This window comes from Oryctolagus cuniculus, chromosome 1 (assembly GCF_051225735.1).
Source record: "Oryctolagus cuniculus isolate XC-2025 breed Fujian yellow rabbit chromosome 1, ASM5122573v1, whole genome shotgun sequence".
NCBI lineage: Eukaryota > Metazoa > Chordata > Mammalia > Lagomorpha > Leporidae > Oryctolagus > Oryctolagus cuniculus.
Window position 1 is genome coordinate 213,859,973 of NC_142867.1, and position 6,014 is coordinate 213,865,986.

The 6,014-nt window shown below is 43.9% G+C and overlaps 1 protein-coding gene across 13 annotated transcripts in view; it reads left to right on the forward strand.

The window, feature by feature from the left end:
• PALM2AKAP2 (PALM2 and AKAP2 fusion) overlaps positions 1 to 6,014 on the forward strand; it is a 593,877-nt gene that overhangs the window by 389,766 nt on the left and 198,097 nt on the right.

Below are 6,014 nucleotides of genomic sequence, written 5' to 3' on the forward strand. Positions count from 1 at the left end.
GAGAAGCCCCAGCTGAGGGATTTAACAATTACGGAATTCTCCAGGCTGGGATACCGTCTTATTTCGGATGGTCTTGGACTGATTCTAAAATGAAATCGTGTTTGTTGTTCCCCCTACCTTTCTTCTGTCAGATACTCTTGTTCCCTCTTCTTTTGGCTCCTTGCAGCCCTCATAGTACTTCCTTCTTGCTGAAGATGAAGGTAAGAAGCAATGAGAGAGTGTATGGCATCAGGAAGTACTTATGAACCAAAATGAAGCATTCTCTGCTGGGCCTCACAGAACTCTGGGCCAGGGCACTTCTCCCTGGGAACCCTCACTGTGGTTGCTAAGCAGGTGCCTTCCCTCTACACCTGGGTGTCTTTAGAACCTAGAGGCTGGCATGATCAATCCCCCATTTTAGTATCTCTGCTCTTCCAGGCCCCCCTTCCTGACAGAATAGCTATGGGGGAGCAAGAATGAAGGGGCTCAAACACAGAGGCCCCAAATCTGATCAGTGCAGTCATTTCTTTGTGTCCCTTTGAAGAAACTAGCCATGTCCATTTTTATTCTCCATGAATAAAATGAACATTTTACTCAGCTGTCACACTGGGTTATTTGAATGAGCCATAAAAGTAGTTTATATACTCCCATCTTGTTGTCATCAGTCGATTATGTTTGGAAATCAATAAATAAATGCATTGTTTAATAAAGACCTGCTTCTAGACTCTAGGCAGCCTATCAGGGAACTTCCCATGGAATTGCCTCCTCCTTCCCCCTCCCGCAGGAATGAAGATGGGCTTCAGATGGGCTCCATGGGAAAGGCTTCCTCACTCAGCCACTCCTTGCTGGTTTTGGTTTTTGGTTTTCATAAAATGAACACCCGGCCCATGTCCTTTCTGCCCTCCTGGGTACTCAGACTGCAGTGTGCCTCTGGCGTGGGGAGCTTGGGAGAAGGCAAGGGCAGGTGAGAGGGTCTTCTTTTTTTAGAGGGATGAGAGGCCTTTGGCCTTTGGTATGAACTGCATGGCGGAAGTAGAAAGCAAAAGAATTTTTAAAATTGTGTGTTGTGCATCAAACACAAAATGCTGGCTTTTAAAGGTAACTCACTTACAGCCTTGGATATTTTTGGCTGAGAACTGAAGCAAAATATAGAGGCTTATGCATAAAGAGCACGTGTATATAAACATGCGCATCTCCTTTGTGATTTTCTGAATGCCCAAGTACACACATGTACATGTTCATGATGACTACAGATTGCCTTTGGGTTAATCCAGAGTATCTCCAAGTGTTCACCTGTGTAATTATGCTTCCTACAATCAAATGCAGAAATGGATGGAGGATTACACCCTCAAGGAATCTACTATAACTGGCTCCCTTGAAACCTTATGTTTTATCTGGTGAAAAGACTACATGTGGATGTTGCATTTTATAGCATAATACATGATATTTTATTATAAAGATGGGTTAAAATATTCATAATCTAGAAACACTGAAAAACTCATGTATAATATGCAGATGTAAATATGTAACTGTAATTAAACCATGTCACATGTGGTTCAGTCCCAGAGAGATGTCAGCTTAAAATTGGAGGCCCAAAAACGATAAAAAATGAATTTTGGTCTTTACTTTTGTCTCTGAAGGGTAGTAAAAGTGACTTACTTTTTCTCTCCATGCAGCAGTTCTTCTCAGATCCCATTTTTTTCCCTCCAGCCATCATGTTCTCCAAAATATCATCCACCAACATAGCATATTCTGTCCATATCCAAACAACATTTACCCTCCCGCCCACTAAAGTCCTCCCTCATCTCTCTATTATGTGACTGTACTTAGCTTTTCTTACAAAGAACTTATCATCATTTTCTTCTTTCTGTCCTGTCTCTGATACTAGGAACAGGAAAAGACAAAACGAGATTGGGGGTTAGGACAACAGAGAAGACATAATTGAACTAACCCATGGCAGCATCTCATGGGAGGGTGGAGGGAGAGGGCCATGTCCACACATTTCCATATTCATAGTCTGTTTCCTAGCACATATGCAGATGAAAATAGAATATTTTGTTCCATATTCTGTATTGATTGCATTTGTTCACATATTACTGGATGTTTAGGGGGATAATTAGGTATTATACCTACAAACTGACAATAATAATAATAATAATCATGATAATCATTATTTAATGAATTTATTCATAAATAGGTCCCATGAGTGTGTTAATAGTAATAGACTATAATATTTTTAACCCAAAACTGTAACTTTTAATATAACTGAAGCAGTTCAAGAGCAGGCTTTTGGAGTCTATGCAGAATTTTCAATGCCTATTCATTTCTCTGATGGTACATTTTGTGGAAAGTCAAAAAATAACAGATGATTCTTTTGATATCAGAGTCATTGTGTATGAGCTCATGGTCTTTATACTGGTTGGCCTCCCTTTGGTGTCATTTGAGGAAGCTCAAGATTTTTCCATTGAACAAGTGAAATTTTGAAAATGAGTATGATGAAGATCAGGCATTGGGTTTTGCTTCATAATCTTATCAGTTAAGGATTAACCATGAGCGAATTGTGTCTTAATATACAAGCAAATAGAACAATATTTTTAAAAACCAGTTCAAACATGAATCACCATGTGGACATTTTCACTGATGCTATATTATGCAAAATATTTGCGACTAATTAATATAACCAGATGAGACTCTCTAGTGAGTCATGTTTGTTTCACAGGTCAATGTGTCAGGTACCATCAATGCCAAAGTCTCTAAGGTAGATGCAAGCAGGAAAGGAGAACCATAGTAGAAATATGTAGGGCAGGAAACTAGAACTCAAGGATACAAAAACCTATCAAGTGGATGAAACATTCCTACAAATAATTATGCTACTGAGTGAAAATTGTTCAATGTCCTCAGAAAAGCCTAGAAAAATATTTGGAGAATCTGAAGAAGAGAGGGGTGACTTAGAGATGAGAGGATGAAAAAAAGTTTGTGGAAGAGGGGTACTTGACCTTGTTGTTGATGATGCGTCATATTTGAATGTGTAGAAATGGAAAAGAGGGGCTGATATTGTGGTACAGCAGGTTAGGCAATAGTCTGCAATGCTGTGTCCCACATGAACCCGTTCGAGTCCCAGCTGCTCCACTTCCAATCCAGCTCTCTGCTAATGTGCCTGGGAGGACAGCAGAAGATGGCCCAACTATTTGGGCCCCTGTCACCCATGTGGGAAATGCAAAAGGAGTTCCAGGCTCCTGGCTTCAGCTTGGTCCAACCCTACCATTGCAGCCATTCAGGGAGTGAACAAGCAGATGGAAGATTCTGTACCCGCCTCCCCAGCTCTGCCTTTCAAACAAATAAAATAGATTTTTTTAAAAAACTCAAAAGAATGATTTTTCTGGAGAAGGGAATCCTGAAAGGTCATATTTAGATATTTATGTAGGGCTGGTATTCTTTGATGACATAGCATATGGCTGCAGAGTCTACATCTTCCTAACACAGGGGGGAATTTGTAGCTATTCAAAAGAGGTAAGAACTCAGGCAATGATGAGGCCTAGGAGGCGAGAAGCCTACCAGCAGAGAAGGGATGAAAGGCAGTCTAGGCAGAGGGATGGCAGGTCATAGAGAAGCAGGCATGGGAGGCTGTTGAGTGGAATTCTGGGAATAGTGAGAAGTTTGCTGGGGCCCGGGAAGTTTGTATGGAGAACAGGAGGGACTTCAGAGACAACACAGAGAAGAAATGTTATGGACAACTTCTGCAAGGAACTATATGCCAAGCTAGGGAGTTTGCTGTGTATTGTGTACAAGAATCAGACAAAGGGCTTTTGTGGACAGGATGGAGCCCAGGTTTGCAGCGGTTGGCGTACTTTTTCTATAAATGACCAGACTGTAAACATTTTACACTTTATGTATAATGTATGGTCTTTGTTGCATATTATTTCTTTTTCCTTTCCTTTCCATTTCCTTCTGTTCTGCCTTCCCTTCCTCTCCTCTTTCCCTCCCCTCCCTCCCTCCCTTCCTTTCATATCTTCCTTCCCTCTCAACTCACTCCCTTTTTCCTTCCTTCCACCCCTTACTCTCTTTTCAACCCTTTAAAAATATAAAAGCCACGGAGCTGGTGCTGTGGTGTAGTAGGGTCAGCCTCTGCCTGTGGCGCCAGCATCCCTTATCGGCACCAGTTCAAGTCCCAGATGCTCCACTTCCAGTCCAGCTCCCTCCTAATGACCTGGGAAAGCAGCAGAAGATGGCCCAAGTGCTTGGACCCCTGCACCCATGTGGGAGACCCAGAAGAAACTCCTGGCTCGTAGCTTTGAATCAGCCCAGCTCCAGCCATTGTGGCCATTTGGGGAGTGAACCAGTGCATGGAAAACCTCTTTCTGTGTGTCTGTCCCTCTCTGTCTGCAACTTTGCCTCTCAAATAAATCAATCAATCAATCAATCTATCTATATCTATCTATCTATCTATCTATCTATCTATCTATAGCCAGGGGCAGGTATTATGGCACATTAGTCAAGCCACCACTTGAGATGCCTGCATCTCACATCAGAGTGCTGATTCAAATCTTGTTTCCTCCCCTGTCAACTGAGCTTTCTGCTAAGGCAGCAGATAATGACCCGAGTGCTTGGGTCCCTGCCACCCACATCAGCATCAGAAACCTGGATGGAGTTCTAGGCTTCTGGCTTCAGCATGACCCAGAACAAGCTGTTACAGGAACTCTGGAATAAACCAGCAGGTAGAATGTGTCTCTCTCTTTCTCTCTGTCCCTCACCTTTCAAATACCTCCTCTGGCCCTACAGAAACAGGCATCAGGCTGCCTTTGGCCTTCCAGCTGTGGTTTGAAGTCCCTTGGACTGCAGTGGCAAGAAAAAAGTGTCAGGTAAAATCAGAAACAGGGCTGCTGTGGCAAGCGTGGAAGAGGGCCTGAACCAGGCCCTGGTGACAGAGGTGGAGTTGAGAAATGGAGAGTGATGTCGGAAGGGGGATGGGTTACTGTCAGTGATAATTCGGCTGTGAGAAAGCAGGAAAAGGAGGACAAACCAGGTGTGATTCTGCAGCTCCTGGCTTGCAAATTCAGACAGTGGAGCTGGGGTTACTTAACAACAAGACTATGGTAGAGTTTTGAGAGACGTTGACATCATTTTTGAACCTGCTGAGGTTAATGTGTCCGAGAGTCATCCAGCTTGAGGGATCCTGGAGCCAGTGGCTTTATGGTAAAAGTCTGTACCCAGTTTCTTCTGATCCAGAGTGTGTGCCTCAAAAGGAGCGTGGGAGGCTACCAGTTGGGAAGTGCGAGGTATTGCAGGAGTCCACAGGACAGGAGAGAGTTGGTGCTCGGGAATGTCCAGCTGGCCCTGGGGTTGGGGTGAATTGGAGAGCATGAGGCTGGAGCATCCTTTCTCCAGCAGGAATCTCTTCCCAGAATCTAGGGAAGGGGACGTGAGCGCCTCACACTAGTGACAGCAGAAGAGAAAGAAGACAGATGGGGAAGAGCTGATGAGGCCGACTCACAAGGATGTGGCACTGTGAGCGTGGAAGAAGAAAACAGCCCTCTGTGGCCAACATCCTCAGCGTCCAGTGCCGTAGGCTGGTGCTACTCTAGTTCTTTTCTGGCTTCTTGTTTTAGAAACTGAGCGAGGTGACAGGTGCTCACAGAGCACAGAGGATGAATGGTTTCCTCCCTTTTCAACTTTTGCAAAGGTTTTATAGTTCAGTGGAGGCTGGGCTTGTTCCACCCGTGGAAACCAGCGTGTGTTGTCCATTAGCAGTTGAAGGAAATGTAGGGGGAAAAAAATGGGAGAACGTGCGATAAAGAAAAGTTCTTAAGATTTCGTAACTGGGACACATCTTCTTCAAGGGCTTTAGAATTATCTCTCAGCCTAGGAAGCCCTCCAGGAAGGTGAACCTGCAGCCTCCCTGTAATTCCTTACACCTCGATCTAATGTCTTTTGTGGCCAGCTGTTAGCAGATGCTCCTTAAAAGTATGAGTGTTGTTGAGAGGCAGTCTCTGTACACCTGTCTTCCCAGTGCTTGTTAAGCTGCTGTGTTGAGACAC